The following is a 15,511-nucleotide window of genomic DNA, read 5'->3' as shown; positions in this document are numbered from 1 at the left end:
TACCCCTGGCCTATAAGATGACAGGAAGGGTTGGGCAGGCAGGGAGAGCTGATCCACCCAATCCAAGCAGGCTTTGTATACAACAACCAGCTAAGGTTCATCGCTTGCTGTGATTGGCTGGTTGTTGTATACTGGGTACATACAGTACAGCACCAGTATCTGTACCAGTTCATACAGTACAGCACCAATACATACAGTACAGTATACAAATGTCCAATAGTCAAGACCCTATCATGGCTCCACCAGCAAGAAGAAGGAAATATGAAGCCAGTTTCAAACTTAAAGTTGTAAACTTTGCCATGGAACATAATAACTGCGCTGCTGCAAGACAATATGGAGTAACAGAAAAGATGGTTCGGGACTGGAAGGCAAATGAAAAAGCATTAAAGAGTATGCCAAGGGGTAAGTGTGCATTAAGAAGAGGCACCCCACATTGGCCAGAACTTGAAAAACATGTAGCAGACATGGTGAATGAGCATCGCCAAAACGGTTATGTAGTGACACGAAATAAAATACGTTTGTTTGCACTTCAGTGGGCCAAATCTAACCCAGATCACAGCAACAGATTTAAGGCCACTGCATCCTGGTGTACTAGATTCTTGGAAAGGCATAATATGGTACTGAGGCAAAAGACGAAAATTGCACAAAAATTACCTGCAGATCTTGATAGCAAAGTAATTAGTTTCCATCAATACATAATACAACAGCGCATTAAACATGGCTATGCATTAAGTAGTATTGGAAATATGGATGAAACTCCAATGAATTTTGATATGGTTGGAAATAAAACTGTCCATCAGAAAGGTGAAAAAACAATTTTAATTAAAACAACAGGACATGAGAAGTCCAGTTTTACAGTGGTACTAGCATGCACAGCTGATGGTGCCAAACTGAGACCAATGATTATTTTTAAAAGAAAAACAATGCCAAAACTCAAGTTCCCTGTTGGTTGTTTTGTACATGTGAATGAAAAAGGCTGGATGGATGAAGAAGGGGTAAAGCTATGGCTTGATAATGTATGGAGCAGGCGACCAGGTGGACTTATTCAAAAACGTAGTCTACTGGTGTGGGATATGTTCAGGGCTCATTTAACTCCCAGCACCAAGCAAAAGCTTGCAAGACTAAACACAGATGTGGCAGTTATTCCTGCAGGATTAACATCGTTAGTACAGCCACTGGATGTATGCCTAAACAAGCCATTTAAAGATCGCATTCGAGAACAGTGGAATGAATGGATGGTTAGTGGCGAAAAGTCATTCACAAAAGGAGGAAACATGCGTGCTCCACAATTGGATGTTTTGTGCAAGTTTGTCATAAAAGCCTGGAATGATATTGATGCAGAAACAATAATCAAGTCTTTCAAGAAGTGTGGCATATCAAATTCATTAGATGGTATGGAGGACGACTACTTGTGGCAAGATGAAGAGGAAGCCGAAGCTGAGACCACACCATCTGATACGGAATTCGATCCATACGATGACTGCCTTGCAAATGTATCACAAGATGTCATTGATATTTTTATGATATCAGATGATGAACAGGATGATTTTAAAGGCTTTTAAAGGGAAAGTATCATGCCAGCAAAACCTATAAAAATAGCTTGCAGTTATGATGGGCGTTGCTGACTCGCCAGGGACTTGCCCGGCACTTGCTCTCTCTATTGTTTGTTATCTTCCTCCTATCATCATCAGTTCCAGTTTGGTTGACAGCTTAGAAAACAAATAGCATGGCAGCTCCCATGGGTTTATTGTCTTATCCTTCCTTTCAGCTTTAGAGTGAATTAGGAAAAGTTTAATCACTTGCACTGTTTTATGTTTACATGTTTGATGACAAACAGCCTTATGTTTATAAGTGACAGTTTTCCTGCTAAGTACCTTTATGCCATAAGCATTTGAATTAAAATTACCATATTGAAATCAAATCTGATGTTTTTTAATTTTTATTTGGTGTGCGTTGAAAGAGGGGTAGTCTTATACGGCGAGTATAGCCCAAACTCTATATTTTAACTGGAAAAGTTGGGGGTCGTCTTATACGCCCAGTCGTCTTATACGCCGGAATATACGGTAGGTGGCTAGAAAAGATGATAGGAACACATGTAGACTATAAACTGGAATTATTTCTTTTAGGCATAACATCAGAAAATTATGATAAGAAATGTGTATACGTAATACTAAATATATTAACAGCAGTGAGAATTATATTTGCTCAATACTGGAAAAATGAAGAAATACCATCTGAAGAAGATACAACTAAGAAAATTTTGGACTGTGCAGAAGTGGATTGAAAATGAAGGGGAAGCAAGACTCAGAATACTTTCAAACATGGGAAAATTTTTATAAATGGTTAGAAAAATGGAATAAAGGGTAGAAATGGAAATTGTATTACTATTAATGTTAAACACACAAACCCAGACAACGTGTTGCTTATTAAATACTAAGATTATTACTGTAAAAAGTTAATAAAATATACATTAAAAAAGATCAATTCTCACAGAAACCCACTCTTCTTCATATATTCATTGTCTTCATCATAGCCATGGGAAAGGTAATGCTTAAATGTTATTGAATTCCAGTGGTTACTGAACTCTCATGAAATCTAATCAGCCTAGTCAGTGGTGAGGGATGATGGGAGTTGAAGTCCAACAAACTTGGGAGAGCCACAGTAGCTAATCCTTCTGTATGTAGCACAGATATACTAGGATGAAGTGTTTTGCTCTGTTCTGAAAAGAAGTCCAATCATAAATCACTACCTTTAATAGCTGTAACTGCATGTGGACCTTGCCATAAAAATGATGATTATTGGTTCTGATGGCTTGTTTGACTTGTGTTTGATTACTTTTTAAATGACTATTTCTTTTTGGCGTGACAGAGACAAATACACACTTCTTAAATGCTGACTAATACCTATTCAATTATTCAATACACATGAGTATCAGGATCAAGCTTTTTCTGATTACTTCTGACATGTGCATCTTACTTCAATCTTACATGATGTGTTGTATTTAAATTTTACATATATATGCCTCTTATATGTGCAGAATACCATTGTCCTTAGAGCTTTGTTGCAGAAGATTCTGCTCAGGCTTGGATCAGAACAGCCCATTTGAGATAGGACCCATCCTCCTCCTACAGAAAGCATTGCTGCCTGGCAACGATCCTTTATCCTTCCTTGCCAAAGGTCAGATTACAGAATCAGCACATAGGACCATTTGATAACTAAGCTTTTATCTTGCTGACTACATTTCAGATTATGCTACTCAGGGGAAGTGTTCAGATGACCTTCAAGAAGGATAGGTGTCCTTGGAACTTTCCTTCCACAAACCTTTATAATTGGCTGGGTTGATGAATATTGAAGGCATTCAAGACAGCTACAGAGCAGTAGGTTGCCCATTCCTGCTGGGAAATGTTGCTGCATGGCTGTAAAACTCTTCCAAAGAATTACTGTGAAAGTGAGAGCATTTACACTGTACCCCCTTGGAATCAGTGAAGCAGGCATATGTCACAGGTTGTCTATGAAGATTCTCAATCATCCAGGTCATGGTTGTCCCGTAGGTGCTTTTTTAAAACAACCACAACAACAATAACAACTGAACTTTCATTTGTTTTTCCTTGAAGACATTTCGCTTCTCATCCAAGAAGCTTCTTCAGTTCTGGTGAAGAATAGAAGGATTTAAGGACTGCAAGGAATATAAATCCTTCCATTCTCCTCCATTCAGAAATGAAGGAAGCTTCTTGGATGAGAAGCGAAACATCTTCAAGGACAAACAAACTCCAGTTGCCGTTTTGGTCTATTTCACAGGTTCTTTCCTACCTGTCATTATGCTCCCACAAGAGACCCAAAACCCCCTCTGAATTCTGTTGACTTTTATCTAGCACCAATTTGCCTTGACTGTTAGTAAATCAGATTCTTGTATATGGTTAGCAATAAGCTCGTGCTGGTTTCTTGCGCTTGACACTCAAGTAATATAAGGACAACCAGATCATTAGGAAATAATATGGAAGTCCATACATTATTAGCATTTTCTGTAATGCTTGAAAAGTTTACATTGCTTTACAAATTATGCCTTATATATCTGTACTGTGTGTGGTAAAACATAAGATAGAAAACAGGAGGGATCTTCTCATCAAGTAATTGTGATTTCTGTGGCTGAGCATTTGTGGTCAAGGCCTATAGATATCTGATTTTTTTTTTGCAGGCCCTGAGGACTTTCTGGGTTGCTGAGGCAGTTCTCCAGAATTTTTTTTTTTGGGGGGGGGGTAGAAAGTTCAAAGTATTTTTAAAAGCCATAAAATAGCTGAAAAAACAAACTCATTCCTTCATAAAAATGGGAGAGAATCCCAAAAGATCTCTTTTGTATGATGGACGTCCATCTACTTTATTCAATCACATTATCCACTAAGACCTCTGGACTTATACTTCCCTGCTATCAAATGTTAGCCTGCTCTTGTTCTCAGCATGAAGAAGAATGTAATTTTGTCAGGAAAAGAAAAGGAAATAAATACGAAACTGCTCCTCAGAGGTCCTGTGAGCTTTCAGGGCTCAAGTTGGAGACAAGAAATTGAAAATGAGAGTGAGAGGGGTAAAGGGATAAACCCATTCAAGCCCATTATAAATTGCAGAAAGGATTCCATAATCCACAGGTAGTAGATCTGTGGTTGTGCATTTGTGAGGTTTTGGGGGATTTATACTCAGCACTGCAGGATATCTCAGTGCAAATTTTATTTATTTATTTTTTATGATGTACACTGCCCAGAGTCACTTGTTGAGATGGGAGGCTATAGAAATCAAACAAATAAAATATAAATAAAATGCACAAAATGCTACCCAGTGCTGGCATAGAGCCCCTGAATCTCTTGCCTATAGCACTTGTACCAAGGTCTACGTTTTCATGGTGAAGATCCTTAAAGTGAAATTTTTACATTTGCTCTCTTGTAGTAGATGAAATGTCACATAGTCAGGATGTACCAGTTTTTTTTAATTCTTGGCCCCCAAAATGATATTCTCATCAGTAAGATATTTCACTTCAATCAGGAGATTCACACAATGTCTCTGTTTGAGAAAAAAGTGCACTGTATCATTGGCAAATCACAGACTCTTAGTTCAGCCAATGTCACAAAGTTATGAAAATAAATCTAGGGAAGACACCTTCAAGCTAGGAAGGAGGAATGGAAGAAGGAATGAAAGAAGGGAGGGTTCTAGCAGACAGAATTAAAATTCAGAAGTTTCTTACACATATCTCATCCCTCTCTATGATTCATTCTGTTGGGCTATGAAAAAAATATTTTTTCATTCCCTATGGTAAAATGAGAATGAAAATGAACTACTTTATAACATCACATTGGGAGTGTAATTAAAAGCACATTGTTTTACTTCATCATTCCATATGAAAACATATGAAAACACAGAGCGGCACTTAAAAGTTTGTGAACATTTTTGAACGTTAAATATTTCTACATAAATGTGACTTAACATGTTACCTGTTCTCTATGCAAAGACTAAAACAAGATAAAGACTAAATTAAACAAATGAATTGAAAACTTTATACTTCTTCATTTATTCATTGAAAAAAAAGGATCCAGTGCTACATATTTGTGTATAGGGAATGGAGTGTTACTCATTTTGCTTACCTGTTATGGAGATCAAACTATTGGAATTACAGAGTTCTCTAAATAATGCATTAGTGAGTCTCATACTTATTTTATGGAAGTTCTTCAGCTGAAGAAATTATTCTTCATCTTTTTTCTCTTGACTAATTTGACATTCAGTCATGTGATGAGGAGGGAGCCAGACTGTTGGAACTTCAAATTTGAGTCATAAGTTATACTTTTTGGGTTGGTCTGAACTTTGAAAAGTCACTAAGCAACTGGTCTTAAGTCAAGGACTATCTGTATTTAGTATCAATGGATAATCTGAAGATTTACTACTGTGAGAAATGAATGAAAGTGCTATCCATCTAGCAGGGACCCTTCGTAGTTTTATAATATACACCTTTCTTTAAGCTAAATAATACTATCATTTTTCTTTGTGGGTGACTTGCTGTAGGCCATTCATTGTTTTGTTTTGTTTTTCTATTCCATTCCTGTTTTGACAGGGTTCACTTGGATTTGGAATAGGAAGCTCTGTCAGTTTTCTCCACCTGCAGTCATGTACATTGTTTCATTAAGAGCAAAAATTGTACTTACTACCCCTTAACATATTTCAGAGTAACTTAAACATGACCCGTTGCTAGCCAGTTGGCTTGCAAGGAATTGCTATTTTTCTGCATTGAATCAAATTATTCATATCCATCCATGAGGATGTTAGTGAAGCCACTGATTCTGAGGTACATCAGAGGAGGTGGGAGAAAGAACCAGTGAATGACAAGAGGTCTTTGGGGCAGATATGCATCGGGTTTTTTTTTCAAACCATGTGGCATCAGTCATTTTGAGCCTCAGATTCAGCCATGTTGGAGAAGGAGATGGGGAACGCTTTAATTGTGGCAGATTGATGAGATATTGAGACTCTAGAAAGAGTACAGAGAAGAGCAACAAAGATGATTAGGGGACTGGAGGCTAAAGCATATAAGGAAAGGCTGCTGGAATTGGGTATGACATGATAGCAGTGTTCCAATATCTCAGGGGCTGCCACAAAGAAGAGGGAGTCAAGCTATTTTCCAAGGCACCTGAAGGCAGGACAAGAAGCAGTAAATGCTCCAACACTGGAAGTTTTTAAGAAGAGACTGGACAGCCATTTGTCCGAAATGGTGTAGGGTTTCCTGCCTGAGCAGGGGGTTGGACTAGATAACCTCCAAGGTCCCTTCCAACTTATATTATTATTATTATTATTTTATTATTATTATATATATATCGCACAGTCAGCCAGATGTTCAGACTGGATTTGGCATTTTGTCTACCTATCGAGTCCTTACCCAGGACCTGGGATAGGCAGATGTGGATGTTTGATGGTATTACAGGTATCGTCGCAGGATGGAAGCAGTTCCTAATAAGGCCGCCTTTTGCAATTGACTAATAGCAAATTTGTCAATGCCAATGGTGTTCAAGTGGTGCTCCAGTTGTTTTGGGATTGCGCCCAAGGAGCCTATGACTATTGGTACTACCCTTGCTTGCTTTTGCCACAGTCTTTCTATTTCTATTTGTAGGTCTTTGTATTTTGTTATCTTCTCCAGTTCTTTCTCTTCTATTCTGCTGTCTCCAGGCACTGCCACGTCCACTATCCAGACTTTTTTGTCTTTCTTATCGACAATTGTTAAGTCTGGGGTATTATTATTATTATTATTATTATTATTATTATTATTATTATTATTATTATTATTATTATTATTATATAATTAATATAATATAATATAATATAATATAATATAATATAATATAATATAATATAATATAATATAAATATCTCTGCCTGTTGCCACTGGAGTAGGAGGAGATTGGGTAATCACTCTGCAGAGCTTTGAAAAACCCAGCAGGGAGAAGACGGCAGCCTAACCTCAAAACCTGGAGCAGCCTAATCTGACCATTCTTGCTGATTCCTTGAGGCTGAGGTTCTAATCATTCTTGCCCCTAGTGACCTAATTATGATACCTGCCTGCTGCACAAAAACTTTGTTCTCAAGTAAGATTACCACAAGGCATGGGAGCTTTGTAGTAAAATTCCCCATAAATTTGATTTTATCTGGCTGCTCCTGCTGCAAGCTGCTGACTTCAACGGTTTATCTGAGGTTAGAAAGCTTAACTTGTGTTTTTGTTTATTTGTGCGTGTGTTCCTCTCCTCCTCCCCTTTTCCTTTTCTGAAAGAATAAGGCAATAATGATAAAAAAGTTGTCATTTTAATCTTTATCTACTAATTAGGGCCAGAAGAATTGGGAACGAATATGCTGAGTGAGCTGGTTCTCTTTTCTTCTTTGAAATATCTCTGTGCCAGTTATGGAACCCCAGGAGAGGGCCAATAAGAGAAAGGAAAGGATCAAGGGAAAATAATCACCCAGCAAGGGAAGTTCAAAATACATTTTTATCCAGGTTGGAGAAGAACTACCACTTTCCTGAAATCTCTGATACACTTGTTAAAATAAGAACTGAGTTATTAAACATTTTAAAAAGAAATGTCTAATGTATGTGTCTTCCACTGAGTGGATAGAGGCCTACAAAGAATTTTATGTGGGCTCTGAAAAGACTCTTCCATTTAATACTGTTGGATGATAAACATATTTGTGATAGTCCTGAGTATAAATAAAGATGGTGTTTGAGACAAAATCTCTTAAAGTTGCAAGAAACAGAAAAATCTCCCTTTACCTCCAACATGGGCCTTCATTGCCATTGACTGAATGCAATCTGTATAGCAGAAGCTAAACAGTGATTTTACAGCTTTAATTAAAGTAGGCCTGCATCAACCAGCTTGGATAATTGCACTTTCTGTAGATTGCATTATGGAAAACAATTTCACATAGGTCTGTTTTGAGGCAAGGAATGTGTTGAAACAGTGGTCACAGAGAACCAGTCATAATGTCATATACGAGGGTATGGGAAGGGATGAAACAGATTTCTCAAAGAACAAGTTTATATTATGAGATTCTATCAATGTAACTTTATAATAAGGCAGAGTTAGTTCATATGGTTATGATTCCTATTTGGTGTATATCACAAGGCCAACTTCAGCTTTATAAGCCTGAAAGTACAATCTTCCCCTTTTCTCTCCTTTATAGACCCAAAAACTAGGGAAGGTCTTTTAGCTTTTTGCCCCACCCATTATTCATTTACTGGTTATGCTGTCTCTTATCTGTTCCCTTAGCAGTGTCTCCTAGGTCTTTCCCATATAACTTCATAGAAAAATCATTTTTCTGCTGTTTTAAAATTCTTTTATCGGTTATCTGAGTAAGATATCTTGAATACAGAGCTTTTAAACAAAAACTAACAATCCTCCCAAAGAAAGCTGCATAGTAAATTAGGTAGAAACTCGAAAAAGATATAGCTTGTACAGTATTTCCACGAAAATCCAATTTTAATTAGTTGGGTAAACTCCAAAGATGAATCACAAGTTCTAAAACTATTTGCTAATCTTTTATAAATGAGAAAGATGCTTCATTGTTTAATAAGATATTCTCAGTTATTACTTCATTTACGATAACATTAGTTTTAACTTTCTTGGTTATTTTGCTCAGCAGAGTCCGCATTGCTGTTGTGAACTTAAGAACATAGTCATCCGTTTCATGGATATCAGTGTTTCCTCTCGGAACATACAAGGCACCAACAAACTTTAAAAGCTTTGAAGCCAATAATATAGTTATGAGTTGGTTTACTTGGCTTCAGAACAGTCTGGTGTAATCCTAAAATTCCTATATTATATTGTTCTTTCCTAACACTGTTTTCAATAGGCATCATAGTTAACTGGGAAAGATTACCCAAGTATAAATTCATTCTAAATCATTTATTTTTGAGTTACCTATTGAAATTAAGTTTCAAGTGGGCATTCCTCAGAAGTGACTTCTAATTGTGTTGAGACACCTCCCCCTAAGGAGAGGTTGATTATAGATATCTAAATAATTTAAATTCAAAAATTACTTTAATCATGATTTATGTAACTCACTGGTATTTTGAACAGAAATGTCTCTCGCCGTATTTGAAGTTTTAAAAATAATTTGATCTAGGAAAAAGGTTTTCCCCCTGTCTGGCGCCATCTAAATGTTAGCTTCCAAAATGCTAAGCTGGAACTTTTCCAATTTGAATTGGAGAGCCTTTAATTCAATCCAAGTCAAATTGGACTAATTTCCAAAGCACCAAATTAGGCTGAATCAAATGTTGTGATCTGTGTTTACTCCTAATACATAGTTTTGTCCCCTTGAAAAGAACAGAATAGTCTTTTGTGAGAAATGACAATGCAGCTGTATAAATTACCTCTAGTGGAAGCAACAATTACAAACTCAATGCATTATGCTAACATGCACACAGACTCAGCACTAAATGCTGATTGCCTTTTATTAGGAGGCAGTAGCTGAAAACACAAAGGGTGTGGGTGACATTAACCTTTTTCAGTCTCCGTATTAAATAATGAAAATAAACCAGCCAGCCTTAAAATCTCAACATCTAAATGATTAGTAGAAAAACTTATTAGTTAGAAGACCCTATATATGCATTATCGTATCACACATTGCCCCAGATTTTTTTGGATCTGCTGTATTAATTATACTTGTTAGATAATGTAGTGAATAGTGTTTTATTAAATGTTAAGGATTCCATTTCTTCTTCCAATTGGTAATATCCAAAGTCCTCTGAATTCTTTAATTTGTGCATATAAAGGCCAATCCTGAACAAGCTATCATACTTCAGTCTGGCCGAAAAAGCTTGTCTAGTTATAAGGATTAGGTTTGATTCTCGGTGACTATCACAAGTAGATAACGGGATTAACATCAGATTCTAAAACTGCCTCTTGTATAACTAAAAAATAGGCACTCATCTAAGAAGAAATTTAAAGGCTGCCTTCCATTCTTGACAATGAATTTCTTTTCACATAGCTTTAAAGCTATATATATATATATATATATATAATGAATGCTTGGAGATAGATGAATGTTTGCATATTTATTTATTACCTATTATTACTGTATTATTATTATCTTCTGGTATCCTTGGTTGTTATTATGCCTTCCTTCTCTGTGAAGTCTTTCTTTTTGCTCAACAAATGTAGGATTCCTTAAGTCAGAAGGTCACTTTTAAAAATTCATTTTCCTCTCTTAAGGGACATTCTTCTCCAAATCCACTCCTAAAGATTACATAAAGCTTCTTTTCTAATATAGAACCATCCTCTGAAGCACTGCCACATTCTGATTAAGTCTAGGGGCTAATCCTAATGCCCATCTACTCAGTAAAACTGATTCTTCATCCTTTGTAGTAACACATAATCTCTGGTTTTTTTGGGCTGTGCTTTAATTTTAACTAAAATATATCATCAGCAAAGATTTTGGAAAATGATGGTGTCATGGTTCCGATAGATGAAATCCATTAAAGAACTTTAAGGCAAGAATTCTTCCTTAGAAAACATTTTATTCAGGTAACAAAGTATCGGCACAACATAGTTGAACCCAAAACTAGATTCCCTTCCCCTAGATACAAAGTAACAAGTTGCAAGTCCCACCCCTACAAAGCAGTCAAATCACATTCTCCAATTAGCCCGGAGCGCAGGCTCTCTCCCCAGCCCGCCAAAATGTTACCAGTTTGTGTCCTTGAGTTCCTACGGAACTGCATTGTTATTATGGCTAGCTGAGCTCAAGCATTCACCCCATCCCTCTTCAACATCTAATTTCTAAACAGAAGAAAAAATCATGTTAAAAGCAAAGTAAAAATGGCTGCAGTTTCCATCAGTTGTCAGAACAGGAACATCCAATGTTACAGCATTGACAGATGGATCCTTACTCCTGGATCAAGACTTTCTTAGGTGGGATTCCAAAGATGTGTCATTTCACTTGTGTTCTAGAGTATTGGATGTCCACCCTTGATTATCCTCCATGGCTTATTCTGTGAAACTCCTACATGACTTTCTAGGAATCATAGGTCCAGCTTATCTCATCATCACTCTCCATCACTCTCTCACTATATTTGCATGTAAGCATTGATTAAAAAAAAACCTCAGCCAAGTCCCTCACATTTTAAGCTAAATGGCAATTAAATCTAAACTCAGAATCTAAAAAAGTTAGAATTGTTTTAGTATTTATTAAAACAGCAAGAACACAATCTCTCACAACAAGAGGGAACTAAAATAAACTGACAAAAGCTCTGAGAAACTAACAATGGCTTGCCAAGATGTAGGATCAGTTAAATCACATCCTAACTGAATTTTCATGAGGTAAATTGCAAATACAAAGCAGAAAACAGGATACTGGGAAGAAAATATAGTGCTGCACATTGAAGCTGCTTCAATGATGAAAACTCTTTCAGATTTTGTTCCAAAATATAATTCTTATCCTCTATGTGTTCAGATTATTGGTCTCACCCATTCTGACAGCTCATTGACTACTTACTTATCCAATTTGGCTTTTGTTTCATTTGGCTTGGTTACTTTTCAGTCCTGACTGACAATTTCGTTTCAGGATTTGTTTACAAACAGTTTGCATCTAGTGTGTGCTACAGTCTCAGTAACAATGGTAAAATTCACCTCAGAGTCCACCTCACATTTTTATTGCACTTCACCACCTGCTTCCTGTGCTTTTTTCTGCAAGATCCTTTAAAACTTAGCCACTTGTGGTTCCCAGATCTCTGTTCAGCTGGTAATAAGAAGTGAACCATATGATACTGCATTTTTTGTTCTATATCTATAAAGTGGCATACAATTTATTTAATAAAAGTTAAATAAAAAGCATTGCACCTCCAAAGATTCCTAACATCAGAGTGTGTAGACAAGAGAAGCTAAACTCAATTGACTGTGTGCTTAAATTATATACGCTTGAGAACATAATAGAACCTCTGTATGAGCAGAAGCATTCAAGAACAATCTTTGATGTGCGCAGTTGACACATAGACTGGGTTTTGAGAATTCAGATGTATTTCAGGAACCTAGTTGCTGGAAGAAAATCTATCATTCCTCCTGTTTCTTGGTCTTGGCCAAAGAGATTCCTGTTGAGGTCACTCTGACCTTGTATAATACTAATCTGGAACAGCTTAGTCCTAAACAGGATGATTATCCCACAGTCTAGGTCTCTAGTTTACGTTGGAACCCTAACTTGTTTTCTATTCCTGTATTCTGGCTTGTTTATCGATCCAACTCCTGATTGGTCCTTTGGTTTTAATTTACTCATGTGCCATGGCAAAGTACTATAAAGTAGTTCCATTCCTCATTCTTCTTCATATATTCATTACCAATTATGCAAAAAGCTATGATTCAGTTCTTTATTAATAAACACCCTCCCTCAAAGCAGAATGCATCCTATATTTTGTGCATACAGATGTCTATTTTTAATGCAAATTATTTTAGTATATACTGAACCTTGCCTATTCTAATAAACATAGTTTTCTCAGGCTTATGTCTAGTGTAAGAAATAGAATTTCTAGTATTTTTCATTTTGTTAACATTTGATCTAGCATTTACCAATATTAATTAAAATCATTCTGTTTATCCTTGAGAGTCTGTTTCTCAGGATTACTTTAAATAATGATTGATTTCAAACATAGGCAAAATTCACATCTGTTGAGCATTGTCTCACGCATCCTGTTTCTACTACCAGCAATTCAGTGGAACTAACTGACTAGACAACAAATTGTTCATCATTGTGGCTGAATGACTGTTATTATATGTAATTAAAGATTTGATAATTGTGAGCTAAAGGCCAATTTCTCTTCCGGATCACCAGATTCGTCTGTTCTCTTTATTGCTGGATTGTATAATCTCAGAGTCCATTTCCCCAAAGCCTTCCTTTGCATTCAGCAATTAAATATGTTTTGTTTTGATATGCTATCTCCCTTTAAACAAACACATATATGAGGTGGAACCAAAAGAAGTGAACAGGAAAATCAGACAGAAAACCAAAAGATCATTTCTCCAAACTACAGGGTAACATGAGGCAATCCTGCTAGGAACTTGTTGATTTTACATTTTGTTTTCTCATCATCCATTTCTTCACATGATATACAATTGGATAACTTTTATCATATCCCCTATCCCTTATTTTCATTTTTATATATTTTGAGGTGGGATGTTTCATTACATTATTCATTTTATTTTTTGTATTTATTATTTTTTATGCCTTTGCAGCTTTACTGCCCATTCACTCAATTTAGAACTACCTTTTTTGTGTTTCTCACAAATCAATTTTCTTTTTATTATTATTTTATTAGTTTATAATATAAAATACAGAAAAATACAAAAGAAAATAGTGGAAAAGTAAGGGAGAAAAAAGGGAAGGGAAAAATGTAGCGTAAAGCAAAAAAAGAAAGAAAAGTTGTTGACTTCTGACTTCCCAGTAGAATAAAATAATAGCATCAAACCTCAACTTTTTACCTTTACATAGTAATATAAACTACCCATTTCTATAACAACAAACCTATCTAATTGGTAAAACCCAAAATCAAAATTTCATTTTTTTCCACTTAAAAGCACAAAATCCAGAAGCGGTTTCCAAGTAGAAACAAAAGTAATTGTGTTTTTTTTTCTTTAATCAAAGCAGTCAGTTTAGCCATCTTTGCTAACTCCCATCAACTTTTGCAGCCATTCAGTCATTGTGGGAATTGAAGTGTCCTATTTTTCTTTTTATTATTTGAATAATCTGGGGCTGGTGTGTGTGTGCGCGATGGCTCAGTGGTTAAAGATGCTGAGCTTGTCAGCTGGAGAACTGACAGCCTGTGTTCAAGAGGTCTGGAGTTCATGCAATGGTGTGAGCTCCCATTACTTTCCCCAGCTCCTACCCACCTAGCAGTTCGAAAGCATGCAAATTTGAGGAAATAAATAGGTACCTCTTCTGTGGGAAGGTAACAGCATTCCAAGCACCTTTGGCGTATAGTCATGTTGGCTACAATTATCATGGAAATTGTCTTCGGATAACACTAGCTCCCTTGGCCAAGAAGCAAAGATGAGGACCATGGCCTAAAGTTGGACACACCTTCAGGGAAATTTTTATCTTATTAATCGGGTACTGTTAACAAACATGGCCATTTCGCTCCACGTCCCTAACTCTAGATTACTTATGAATATGTTTAAAAGATGGATCCCAATAAAAAAATTGCAAGGGGTATGGCAACTTTATATATCCCTCTAGGTCCAGGAGAAGCTACTTCTCTCTAGTGAATTTCTTTCTGGGAAATGGAGTGAAAGAATTGATCCGCATAGCATGAATGCTGTAGAAAAGCTTTATCATTACTTATGCTCTTTTGACTTCTTCTTAGAACAAGGAGAATAATAGATATTTCTCATAACAGATTTGAAATTTTGATATGCTTCAAAACCAAAATGGATGCTGAGAAATAATTATTTCCCATTGTTGTACAGATTATTGAATTTGGCTGTACTTTTGTATGCCGGCAGTGTCATGCATCTGCTAAAAAGGCAGCTATTATCTTGATGTACATTAACTGGAGCATAAAATCTAGATTTTGAAGGTAATTACTCCATCCTACTCCATCCTGGTCATGCCATTTGGAATACTGTATCCAGAACTGAACATGACAGTCTAAAAAGCACAAAGACAAAGTAAAATGAATTACAGCTGAGGTTTACTAAAATGGTGAAGAGTTTGGAAACCAAAGCCTGTGAGAAGGTTTAAACTAAGGATCTGGGTACGTTTAATCTATAGAAGAGGCAACTGAAAGAAGATAGGATACACTCTTTAAATATCAGAAGTGTTGTTTTTATATATACATATCACATTTCCCTCAAAGAGTTGTTACATAGAACAGAAAATGAATTTATTATTAAGTTCAAAAGGCAAGATAAACCAGGAATATAACTCCAAGGAAGTAAGCTCAGACATTTTTAAAAGATTTTTTAAAATCCTATCTAATTGTTTATATACATATATGAATAACTCAAGGCAACAA

At 36.2% G+C, this 15,511-nt stretch overlaps 1 protein-coding gene across 7 annotated transcripts in view; it reads left to right on the top strand.

The window, feature by feature from the left end:
* The window catches only part of TAFA4 (TAFA chemokine like family member 4), a 178,308-nt gene that overhangs the window by 98,419 nt on the left and 64,378 nt on the right, over positions 1-15,511 (top strand). The gene's annotated exons all lie outside the window — the stretch shown is intronic.

Source organism: Crotalus tigris, unplaced genomic scaffold (genome assembly GCF_016545835.1).
Source record: "Crotalus tigris isolate CLP2741 ecotype Arizona unplaced genomic scaffold, ASM1654583v1 scf7180000024383.4638030, whole genome shotgun sequence".
In the NCBI taxonomy this organism is placed as follows: Eukaryota; Metazoa; Chordata; class Lepidosauria; order Squamata; family Viperidae; genus Crotalus; species Crotalus tigris.
Note: the sequence above shows the minus strand (reverse complement) of the source record. Positions and strands in the feature narration are given on the sequence as shown.